General features: G+C 35.5%; 1 pseudogene; it reads left to right on the forward strand.

Annotated features, from left to right (window-relative positions):
* Positions 1–1515: 1515 nt before the first annotated feature.
* Positions 1516–1819, forward strand: LOC114884577 (annotated as a pseudogene).
* The last annotated feature ends 11111 nt before the right edge of the window (positions 1820–12930 follow it).

A 12930-nucleotide genomic window follows, 5' to 3' on the forward strand; every position in this document is an offset into this window, starting at 1 on the left:
AGCAACTAATGCATGCCAGGTAGTATGCTAGTCAGTCTGCATTTTTATTTACCTGACTCAGTGCTTAGCTTGCCACTTACAATACTGGCTAATTAACTAAAAGATCAAGCCAAGACAACAAATTTGAGGGTTTGTCCAAGGCAAGGGAAGACAGTTGGCTCAAAGGCGACAAACTGTGGAGTGGCAGTGCTACAGTTGTACGTGATTGGTCCATTAAAAGCAGAATCCTGGTCAAGTCTTTCATATGCTGGCTACCTACTCTGTAATCAAACTGTGCTAAGTCTATGCCTACAAAGAGTATAGGTATCACAGGAGAAGTATATATAAGATTCAGTGGAGGTACAAAGAACAGAAAAATCTAACCCCAGAGGGAAGGTGAATAAGTAAGGCAGGGATACAAGGTATCCAATGACCCAAGCAACTGGATTATAGTTTAGAATAGAGCTACATTCCTCAAAAGTAAACTAGCCAATCTAAAACCCAAACAGATACTGATACAAAACACCATGGATGAACAGCAAAAACACTATGTTTAATAAAATAAGAAAGACATAAATGAGTATATGTTCTGGGACTCCATTAGAAGAAGTTCAAGAACAGGCAAAACTAATCTATGGTGAAAGAAATCATAACAGTAGTTGCTTCTGCAGAGTACTGGCTGGAAAGAAGCACAAAGGAATTTTCTAGAGTGATGAAATATTCTATATCTTGTTTGAGTGTTAGTTACAAGACAGGATACATTTGTCAAAATTCATTAAATTGTGAACTCAAGATCATCTCAGTCTCTTAGTCTGCTTTATGCTTGGCTTCTCAGCCTCTCAGCCTTGGGCACTTATACATCAAACTCCTTGAAGATAAGGACAACAGCAAATATTTGGTTCATTTCAATGCATTTCCCTGCTCTCCAGTAACTGGGGCCCTCAAGTCCTGAAGGACATGAAAGCTGAGCAATACCAGTAAACAATTCATTTTGTATATTATTTTTTTAAACATCTTTATTGGAGTGTAATTGCTTTACAATGGTTAGTTTCTGCTGTATAACAAAGTGAATCAGCTGTACATATACCTATATCCCCATATCTCCTTCCTCTTGCGTCTCCATATATTATTATCATTTTTATTCTACTTTTTTTTTTCTTATCGAGACACAAGCCAGTCCATTCCATCCAGAAGTAAAGGTCTAAAATAGATTTTAATAAAACAGTGCTGTGCCGACTGAGGAGCCATATGGAAAAAGATAAAACTGAGTCTGTTCTTCACACTGTACACCTGTATGAATATTAAGTGTATCAGAATAAGAAACTACATAGGAGGAAAAAACACGAATGCATTCCTTTATAAGGCAAGGGCAGATATAATTTTCCTCTGATTCAAAATCTAGAAGCAACAGAGGAACGACTTGACAAATTTAACTACATCAAAATTAAAAACTAAAAAATTTGCATAATGAAACACTATATACAGAGTGAAAAAGTAGATGAGCTTTCTTTCCATGATGATAGTGTCCCAACCAACATGGTAAATGTTCCTAAAACTTGCTGGACTTTCTGTAAGACATATGGCAAGCACCAACCCCACAAAGTGGCACCGTACACAAAAAGGTAAGGATTTTCTATATGCCCAGGGAAGGAGGATTTGACAGGAAGCTGAATTATTATGGTAGGCAGACTAAGCCAGCTTTCCAGAAAAAGGCTAAAACTATAAAGAATATTGTGCTCAGGCTTGAATGTGTTGAGCCCAGCTGCAGATCTAAGAGAGATGTAAGCATTTTGAACTGGGAGGAGATAAGAAAATAGAGGGCCAAGTGATCCAATTCTAAGTTTCACCTCTTGTTTTACTATGAAGACAATAAAATCTTGAGGTTATGTTCACTTCAAAAAAAAAAAAAGATTAATGACAAACTTAGAAAAATGTTTGCAACTTAGAGTTTTGATATCCTTATTATTTCAAGCACTCATAATTGAGAAGAAAATGGTCAAGTTCTTAATACAAAAATTGACAAGAGATATGAAGAGAACACAGAAAAGGAAATTAAGATGCATCTGTGTGTGTGTGTGAGAAACTAATGCTAACTTCTTATTCTTAACTAGGAAAATGGAGATTTTTAAACTGTATTCTGTAGGCTTAATTTTAGTACTACTATTAGTTTTTGTATTTTTAAACCATTATAGGTACTTGGATAAGTTGAGTAAGTAATTGTTTTAATGTTGGTGAGAATAAGGATTTTCAGTTTGAGAGACAAAAGTCTCAAAATTGAATTAGAAATATTAATGTAAAATTAGTTCATCTCTTTAGTTTTAAAAAAGACCTGGAAGCAGTGGAAAGTGAGGTGCAATGAGCAACCCTAGAACCCAGATTGTGATCTCTAATTCCCATTCCCCACAAAAAGGAAGGAGGAAGTTCTTTGGGAAAAGATTGAAACCAAGTCCACCATAGCTCATACCCTCTTGACCAAGTAGATGAGTGGCAATTTTTCTATATAGAATACTTATAGATAACAAACACATGAGGAATGTTAGAATTAGAAACTCGCCATTTTGCAAGTTTGAAAAAACATTTTCAAACAATTGTCATGAATGCACAGTAAAACTATTAAGAGAAAAGTTGAAGTGACCAAGAAGCATTCAGCATTACCAAACATTAGAATACTGGACATTTTATATGTTTCTAGCTGTGAATTTGAGGTACACAGTACCATTTATGAGGTTTAGGGAAAAAATTTAATGTGATCCAGTCATGCCTTTATATCTAAGTTCATTCTGCCATAATGTGGATCATGCAGGAGCAAGTAAAATTGTGCCACTGTAAGTAAATCCAGTCGTAAAAGACAACTGGTCCAATTTTTTCAACAAGTCAATGGCATGTGAGAAAAAAGGGTAAGAGAGACTATTCTAGACTAATAGTTAAGGAGATGCTTAAGAGCCATAACAACCATATGCAATGAGTAAATCTTTTTTTGAGAAAAAATAACTAAAAACATATTTTTTATACCACTGAAGACATTTTAACATGGATTAGGCATTCTAAGCCATTAGGGAATTATTGGGGTCTTTTTTAGGTGTAATAATAGTATTATGGTTATGTGACAAAATATCTGTTTTAAGAATATATACATACAGAAGTGGATTAAAATGACAAAATGCATTTACTGTCGGTGTTAAATACTATATATATTTCACTACATCATTTGTAGAAATTAAGCTTTTTACATGTTTTAAATTATGTGTTAATGACCAATGTAAGTACAAGTCTTTTTATAACATTTATTTATACTGCCTCAATTCCTAGCTAATCTTGAGGTGGAGTAGTTCATATTTCCGAATAATTCACAGGAGGCAGAAAAGAGATTTATAACTAACTCTTGAGGCATTATCATTTTTTATATCATATTCTCATTAAATAATTCATCTCTAGTAACTCTGACTTTTATCCATGAGTCACTGTATAATAGAAAAACCTTTTTCCATCTAAGAAAAGGGGCAGTGAAGTATGCTATTTTTAAAACAAGAAAAAATTGACAGTTTTCAGTGGATGGAATCAGAACTCAGGATTAATGGATCGTCCCCAAGGATGGTCAAATGTGATTCTCTGCAGATGGCTGCACAGGATGACACTTCATAAAACATCATTTCTCTGCTAAGCTGCACAGCATCTCTGGTGCTTCAAACATATTGTTTATCTCATCAAGAGGAGCAGGTTCTAAAGGTAAGAACTGAACAAGTGCCATTGTGCAGGAAATGGAGCAGATGGCCCATCTATGATGGTCTGCCTTTACTTGATGAGAGGCTGATCCAATCCCAAACAGACCAGGTGCCAATTAAAAGAGGTCTTGGCTGAGGGAATCTGTACTTTCCTGTGACAGATAATCGGCTTAACCATTTTCTCAGACTCTGCCCACTATCCATTTCCATCACTGACCTCTCCAGAAATGAAGAAGTCCCTTATGACCAGTTCTGTGCAATATTTCATTGATACTTACTAATGAATGTCTGGATTTTACCCAAACTTCTTACCTCAGTTCTAGGCTACATTTTGTTTTCACACCCCTTCTAGCCTGATCACTAACAAAGAAATGTGTCTGTGTTTTGTAAAAGAACTTCAAAGACATGGATTAAACATGAGATTTGTTTTGACTTCCTTCTATCACAGAAATGGGCTTTATTAGCTGTTCTTTCTAAACACATTTTAGGATTGTAACATTTTGGAAGAATGGAATTTATTTAAATTTTCACCAAAATGGGTGTAAAAAGATATTGTGATTAGCAGGCATATTTTAACTTTCAAAGTTTAGGATCCTGAGCTCCAGTGTTATTTAAGGAAAACAACATGAGTCTGAAGACCATCAAGATTAAGTGTCTAGTGCCAAGAACCAGGAGTCTACCTTGAGGGAGGAGAAGGGAGTTTTCTGTTTATAAGAGGATCCTTTGACCAGGTCAGTCAGCTCATGATAGTTAGTAGACAGCCTGAGTAACCTGGATCAAGGTACGAGCTACATAGCAAAGTAATGGGCCCAAAACTTGCCACATCTGAAGAAAACCTGAAAGAAATAGTAAACCAGAAGAAGAGGGCAGTGGTTTGGATACAAAAGAGTAGGGAACAAATAATGTATGCATGCAGAATTAGATCAGCTCTGCAAAGAATTTGGCTCTGTGTCTTTTTAAACTTTGGTATGCTTTTTTTCTCAAAGTTTGGGCATTTTCCTACCACACCCCAAATCTGTTAGATAATAAACCCTCTGGAAGCAGACTCCATATCTATGTTGTTCGCCACTCTTTCTCTAATGCCTACCACAGTGCTTGATATCTAGCAGGTGCTCAATAAATTCCTTCAATAAAGGAATACCTAGCACAGTGTAGAAACTGAGTAATTAATCTCTAAAATAATAAGTGAATGTTGACTAATACTCTGGGCATGACTAATCTGGAACAATATTTTTTGTTCTTTTTTGTGTTGAATTCAGGAGAAATTGGAGGACTTCCTCTCTAGTATTCAGAACATGGAGCCTGGGATTAATTCTTCTGTAACCCAGGCATTGAAACCATTTCAACTTATAGCTGAGTGCTTGAATTGTTAGAAATTTCAGGGGAATCAAAAGTTTCTTCTTACAAAGAAACTTAAAATATTCTGATCCTGTATATATATATATATATATATATATATATATATATATATATATATATTTTTTTTTTTTTTTTTTTTTTTACTTTTTTGACTTATTAAGAAATAGATCTTTAACTTCTTTTTCCTGTATTTCATAACAGCTTTCAAAAAGATCTCCCTGCCTCCAGGCTTGCTTCCCTGCACTTCATCTTCCACATGCCTCCAGCATAACCTTGATAAAACTCAGATTTTATCAGGTCACTAACTCTTATGTTCCAAAATCCCTCCATGGTTCATAATTCATGCCTTAGCATGGCAGCAAATGCCCTTCATCTTCTATTTTCAGCCCCATCCAGGTCAGGCCTCTTTACCCACAGATCCCATTCATGTGCCACGCTCCTGCCATACCACACGTTTCATCAACCTTGAACTCTTCCATAACTTTTCCCTTGTTCTTTCTTCTGTCTTATATGATACTTTCTTCATTTTCATCCTGGCAGTATCCAACTCCTCTGTCAAAATCTAGTTTAAATGCCACCTTCTCTGTGAAGCTTTTCTTGACTCATCCAGATAGAATTAATCACACTTTCTGTGTTCCCATACCTTAATGTAGAGTGAACAGATGGAAGCAAAAGCTTGGGAGCCAGAAAGATCTCATTTCCAATCCTGGTTCCTCTGCTCACTCTGACCTTGGACAAAACACTTAAGGACTCTGAACCTCCTATTTCTCTTTTATAAAGTGGGTATAATCATATCAACATGTCAGAGTTGCTGTAAAGATTGACTGTGATCATGGATACAAAACACTTAGCGTAGGTCTTGGCTACATAGTTAAAACTCAAAGGAAGGTACTTACATTGCTTTTATTACCTTATTAGTATTTCCTCATTCATCACAATCTGGTTGGTATTATAGATAACTGCATACCTGCCTAATCATTGATACAATGATTTCCTGGGCTTGGCTGGGAAAATGTACCACTATATCAGAACTGTTGATTCATGTGTATGAAATCATTTGTGTTAAATTAACAGCATAAATATATATGCTGTTATAAATTGTCTTCTCTACAGCTTTGCACATAATTGTCCCCGAAAAAGCAGCAGGACAGGAACTATCCCTTTCTGCCTCCTTTTTACCCCAAAGTATGAAATTAACATGACTTTATAAAGGTTTTAGAGAATAATATATAAATCTACCTCTAACCTATATTTCTAACAACATAGCCGCTATAGGTAACTTGGGCTGGAATTGCATTGAGACTCCTGAATGATTCAGCTGACTCAGTTCAATTGCTGCTTAAGTATGTGCTATGTCCAGGTCATTGGGAAAGCAGTGCAGAACAGAACACAAAAAGCTTTCTTTCTAATTCAACTAAAGTAAACAGTGACTGTGCCCTGTTGAAATAACAATAGCATCAAATGCACCTAAGATACCTAAATGGGATACATTTGTGTCAAGCAACTGTGTCTCACCAGGTCATATCTGTGCCTCTGGTCCCCAGGAGAAGCACTCCTACTCTAACATCGGTGTAATCCTTCCTGCTGTGTCAGTACCCAGCCAAAACTCTTCTTGGTTTCACATTTCTGACCTGCAGCACATAGTCCAAACTTTCAGCATGGCACAAAAAGCCTTGGAGAAGCATGACCACACCTATTTTCCTTGCCTTGCTTCCCTTACCTTAGTTATAACTCCTATGTTCCAGCCATGGGAAAATTGTCTCCTTGGACTCTCAGTTTCAACTCCAATAGAGCAAAGAGCTTAGAAATTATCATTCCTGTCCTTATAACAATTAAAACCTGGAAAAACTGAAAATTACTTTTCTTGGGGCCATCAGAGAGAACTGAGGTTGCAGGGGAAACTATAATACTGAAAGCTGGAGAAACAGGCTCATCCAGAGACACACAGCCAAGATCTTCTTACCTGGATCAGAAACCCACTGGAGCCATAAATTGGTAGTAATACTTAAATGGTATTTTGATGAACTGCTGGAGGCTGTGGGTGGAATAGCTGGAGAGTGAGAAACTCCTGAAGGCTGCAGTCTTAGGGGCTAGAGGACACACTTTCATGGGTTTTACTACCTGGAAACTCACCAGGTTCTCGTGGTGAAGATCTGAGAAAGATCCCATCATGGCTCTGGCAGGGGGAAGGAAAGAGTAATTACTGTGAAATATGGCTAGAGATTTCTCCATAATAAAGATCTACACTCCAGGTGAAAAGCCTTCTAGAACACTTTTCCTGCTGGGGAAGTGCATGCCTCTCACTCCAGTCACTTCTAGCCTTCTGGTCTAACCTAAGAATATGAACACATAGTGAACAGGGAACCAGGCCTCAAAAAAATAGATTGAGAATGCTGCAGCCAAGAAAAAAGAGTTGAAAGTGGGGTATTGGAGGAAAGCTACACCAACGGAAAAACACTTGTGAAAGTCACAGCCCCAAGACACAGGCTGTGCAAAACAGATTTAATCTAAAGATTATAGAATGATCCCCCTTCCCCATAAAATACCACAAGACAAACAGGGCTCCAGTATAATAACAGTGGATTGCAGCTGAATGAGCAGCAAGACACAAACTCTGAAAGGTGGAGTACTTATGGAAGCCCAAAGTCAAATAGGGAGACAAAAATGCAGACACTAGAGGAATCTGAAGACTTTAGCACCTAAAGGTAGAGCAAATATTAAACACAACTAAACTCCTAACCAGCTTACATAAATTCTCAAACCAAATACCTGTATACCTCAATTCCATTACCTATTATTTATGTTTTAACCTAAAACACATCTAACTTTCATCAGCAACAAAATAATTATAAGATATACGAGAGAAAAAACAGTTGTAAGAGCTAAAGCAATCATCAGAACAAGGACTAGATAAACCGTGGATTTGGGGACTATCAGAAAGGGAATTTGAAATAACTATGATTCATATGTTAAGGATTTTAATGACAACATGCAAGAACACATGGGTAATGTAAGCAAGATGTATAATACAAGAAAGAATCAAAAGGAAATTCTAGAAATCACAAAAAGTAGAACAGAAATGAAGAAAGTATTTCATGGATTTATCGATAAACTTGGCACAGCTGAGGAATGAACTAGTGATTTTTGCAGATAGGTCAAAAGAAATTATGAACTGAAGTGCAAAGAGAACAATGAATTTAAAAAACAGAATGGAATGTGTAGAAACTGTGAGACAATTTCAAAAGGTGTAATGAACACATAATTGAACGCAATTGAATTTTCCAAGTACCTTCAAAACTGATGACAGATACCAAACCACAGGTCCAGGAAGCTCAACAAACACGAAGTAAAATAATTATAAACCACCTCCCCCCATTTACATGCACACGCGCACGCACATGCACGCGCACACACACATACACACACACACACCCCTAGGCATATCACATTAAAACTGCAGAAGACTGAATACAATAAGAAAATCTTAAAGATATCAGAGGGGAAAAAGTAATAACTTATGAATAGAGGGGCAAGTATAAGAATGACAGTGGACTTCTCATCGGAAATCATATAATAAAGAAGAGACTGGAGTGAAATATTTGAAGTGTTGAAAGAGAAAACCTCCAACCTAGAATTCTATATTAAGTGAAATCATTCTTTATAAGGGAAGAAGAAATATGGAATTTCCAAGACAAGCTAAAACTGAGGGAATTCATCATCAGACTTGCCCTGAAATCCAAAAAAGAGATTTTCATGCACAAAGTAGATAATACAGGTCAGAAATTTGGATCTCCCTAAAGACAAGAAGAGAGAGAAAAAATAATTTTGCTTTTCTTATTCTTAAAAAAAAAAACTTATCTTTTAAATCAATTAACACCTATCCCTCTAAAACTATTCAAAAGAATTGAAGAGGAAGGAATACTCCCAAACTCATTCTACAAGGCCACTATCACCCTGATACCAAAACCAAAGAAACCATACACACGAAAAAGAAAATTACAGGCCAATATCACTGATGAACATAGGCATAAAAATCCTCAACAAAATACTAGCAATCTGAATCCAAAAATACATTAAAAGGATCATACACCATGATCATACACTTGATCTCACTATCCCAGGGATACAAGGATTTTTCAATATCTGCAAATTAATCAGTGTGATACACCACATCAACAAATTGAATAGAAACCATATGATCTTTTCAATAAAGGCAGAAAAAGCTTTTGACAAAATTCAACACCCATTTATAATAAAAACTCTCTAGAAAGTAGGCATAAAAGGAACATACCTCAACATAATAAAAGCCATATATGACAAACCTACAGCTAACATCATATTCAATGGTGAAAAGCTGAAAACATTTCCTCTAAGATCAGGAATAAGACAAGGATGTTCATTTTCACAACTTTTGTTCAACATAGTTTTGGAAGCCCTAGCCACGGCAATCAGAGAAGGAGAAGAAATAAAAAGAATCCAAATTGGAAAAGAAGTAAAACTGTCACTGTTTGCAGTATGATACTATACATAGAAAATCCTAAAAATGCTACCAGAAAACTACTAGAGCTCATCAATGAATTTGGCAAAATGACAAGATACATAATTAATACACAGAAATCTATTGCATTTCTATATACTAACAATGATAGATAAGAAAGAGAAATTAAAGAAACAATCCCATTTACCATCACATCAAAAAGAATAAAATACCTAGGTATAAACCTACTTAAGGAGACAAAAGACCTGTACTCTGAAAACTATAAGATGCTGAAGAAAACATCAAAGACAACACAAAGATGGAAAGATATATCATGTTCTTGGATTGCAGGAGTAAATACTGACAAAATGACTATCCTACCCAAGGCAATCTACAGATTCAATGCAATCCCTATCAAATTATCAATGGCATTTTTTTCACAGAACTAGAACAAAAAAATTTTAGAATTTGTATGGAGATACAAAAGACCCCAGATAGCTAAAGCAATCCTGAGAAAAAAAATGGAGCCGGAGGAATCAGGATCCCTGACTTCAGACTATATTACAAATCTACAGTAATCAAAACAATATGATACTGGCACAAAAACAGAAATATAGATCAATGGAACAGGATAGAAAGCCCAGAGATAAACTCACACACCTGTGGTCAATGAATCTACAACAAAGGAGGCAAGACTATACAATGAAGGAAAGACAGTCTCTTCAATAAGTGGTGCTGGGAAAACTGGACAGCTACATGTAAAAGAATGAAATTAGAACACTCCTTAACACCATACACAAAAATAAACTCCAAATGGATTACAGACTTAAATGTAAGACTGGACACTCAAAACTCTTAGAGGAAAACATAGGCAGAACACTCTCTGACATAAATCACAGCAATACATTTTTTGATTCATCTCCCAGAGTAATGGAAATAAAAACAAAAATAAACAAATGTGATGTAATTAAACTCAGAAGCTTTTGCACAGCAAAGGAAACCATAAACAAAACGAAAAGACAACCAACAAAATGGGAGAAAACATTTGCAAACGATGTGACTGACAAAGGATTAGTCCCCAAAATTTACAAACAGCTCATGCGGTTCAATACCATAAAAACAAACAACCCAGTCAAATATGGGCAGAAGACCTAAATAGACACTTTGCCAAAGACGACATACAGATGGCCAAGAGGCACAGGAAAAGATGTTCAACATCACTAATTATTAGAGAAATGCGAATAAAAACTACAATGAGATTTCACCTCACACCAGTCAGAATGGTCATCAACAAAGTCTATAAACAGTAAATGCTGGAGAGGGTGGGGAGAAAAGGGAACTCTCCTACACTGTTGGTGAGAATGTAAATTGGTACAGCCACTTTGGAGAACAGTATGGCGGTTCCTTAAAAAACTAAAAATAGAGCTACCATATGATCCAGCAATCCCACTCCTAGGCATATGTCCAGAGAAAAACTTGGTTCAAATGTATACATGCACCCCAATGTTCATTGCAGTGCTGTTTACAATAGCCAAGACATGGAATCAACCTAAATGTCCAGCAACAGATGAATGGATAAAGAAGATGTGGTACATGTATACAATGGAATATTACTCAGCCTTTAAAAAGAATGAAATAATGCCATTTGCAGCAACATGGATGGACCTAGAGATTATCATGCTAAGTGAAGTAAGTCAGACAGAGAAAGACAAATATCATATGATATTGCTTACATGCAGAATCTAAAAAAAATGATACAAATGAAATTTACAAAACAGAAACAGACTCACAGACTTAGAGAATAAGCTTGTGGTTACTGGGGAGAAGGTTGGGGTGAACAGACTCACAGACTTACAGAATAAGCTTGTAGTTACTGGGGAGAAGGTTGGGGTGAACAGACTCACAGACTTAGAGAATAAGCTTGTGGTTACTGGGGAGAAGGTTGGAGTGGGGATTGATTGGGAGTTTGGGATTGACATGTACACACTGCTATATTTAAAATAGATAACCAACAAGGACCTACTGTATAGCACAGGGAACTCCGCTCAATATTCTGTAATAACTTTAATGGGAAAGGAATTTGAAAAAGAATAGATACATGTAAATGTATAACTGAATCACTTTGCTGTACACCTGAAACTAACACAACATTGTTAATCAACTATACTCCAGTATAAAAAAATTTTAAAAAGGATAACAGTTTTAAGTCATAAGAGTAACAATTTATTGTATGATTGTACCATGTGGCTAAGTGAAATAAATGAAAACAGTATCACAAAGGATATAAGGGAGGAAATGGCAATACTGTTATAAAATACCTATACAACTTGTGAATCAGTATAGTTTTGAAGGTGGAGTTAGATTGTTAAAAAGTGTATATGTAAACTGTAGGTCAATAAACAATTTGAAATGAAGTATAATTGTAATGCTGAGAGGAGATTACTGAACATTTTATATGATTCCATTTTAAGACTAGAGAAAACAGAAAAAAAGGAGGGAAAAACAAACGAGTGACAATAGACAACAGATACAAACACAGTAGATGTTAACACAATTATATCAATAATTACTTTAAACGTGAATGGTCTGAATAAACCTATTAAACACCTACATTGTCAAACTGGATAAGCAACACAAGACCTAACCATATATTGTCTATTTGAAAACCACATTAAATATAAAGAGACACAAGTTAAAAGTAAAGAGATTGAGAAAAACATACCATGCTAACACTAATCCAAGAAAGCAGAAGTAGCCATACTAATTTCTGACAAATCTACATTCAGAAAAAGGAAGATTATCAGGGATAAAGAGGGGCATCACATAATGATAAACTGATCAATTCTCTAAGAATACATAACAATCCTAAACGTGTACCTAATAAGAAAGCAGTAAAACACATGAGGCAAAAATTAATAGAACTAAAAGGAAAAATAGATAAATCTACTACTAGATTTATAGATTTCAACACACTTCTGTTAGTAATAGATCAACTGGCAGAATAGGAGTAAGGATATTGCTGAGCTTAACATCACTGGGCCATAAAACACCTAACAAAAATAGAACAAACTATACAAACTGTGTTTTCAAACCACAATGGAATTAAACTAGAAATTAGTAAGAGAAATATAGCTAGAAAATCCCAGTCATTTAAAAACAATAGACTTCTAAATAACACATGGGTCAATGAATGCTCAAGAGAAATTTTTATATATTTGAACTAGATGAAAATTTAAACACAATTTATCAAAATGTGTGGGATATAGCAAAAGGTAATTAGAGAAAAAATTATAGTGTTAAAATCACATATTAGAAGATAACAAAGGTAGAAAATCAATAACCTAATCTTCCTCCTTAGGAAACTAGAATAATTTAAGCATAAAGCGTGGAGAA

Source organism: Monodon monoceros, unplaced genomic scaffold (assembly GCF_005190385.1).
Source record: "Monodon monoceros isolate NGI ecotype Baffin Bay Population unplaced genomic scaffold, NGI_Narwhal_1 Super_Scaffold_5, whole genome shotgun sequence".
Classification (NCBI taxonomy): Eukaryota; Metazoa; Chordata; class Mammalia; order Artiodactyla; family Monodontidae; genus Monodon; species Monodon monoceros.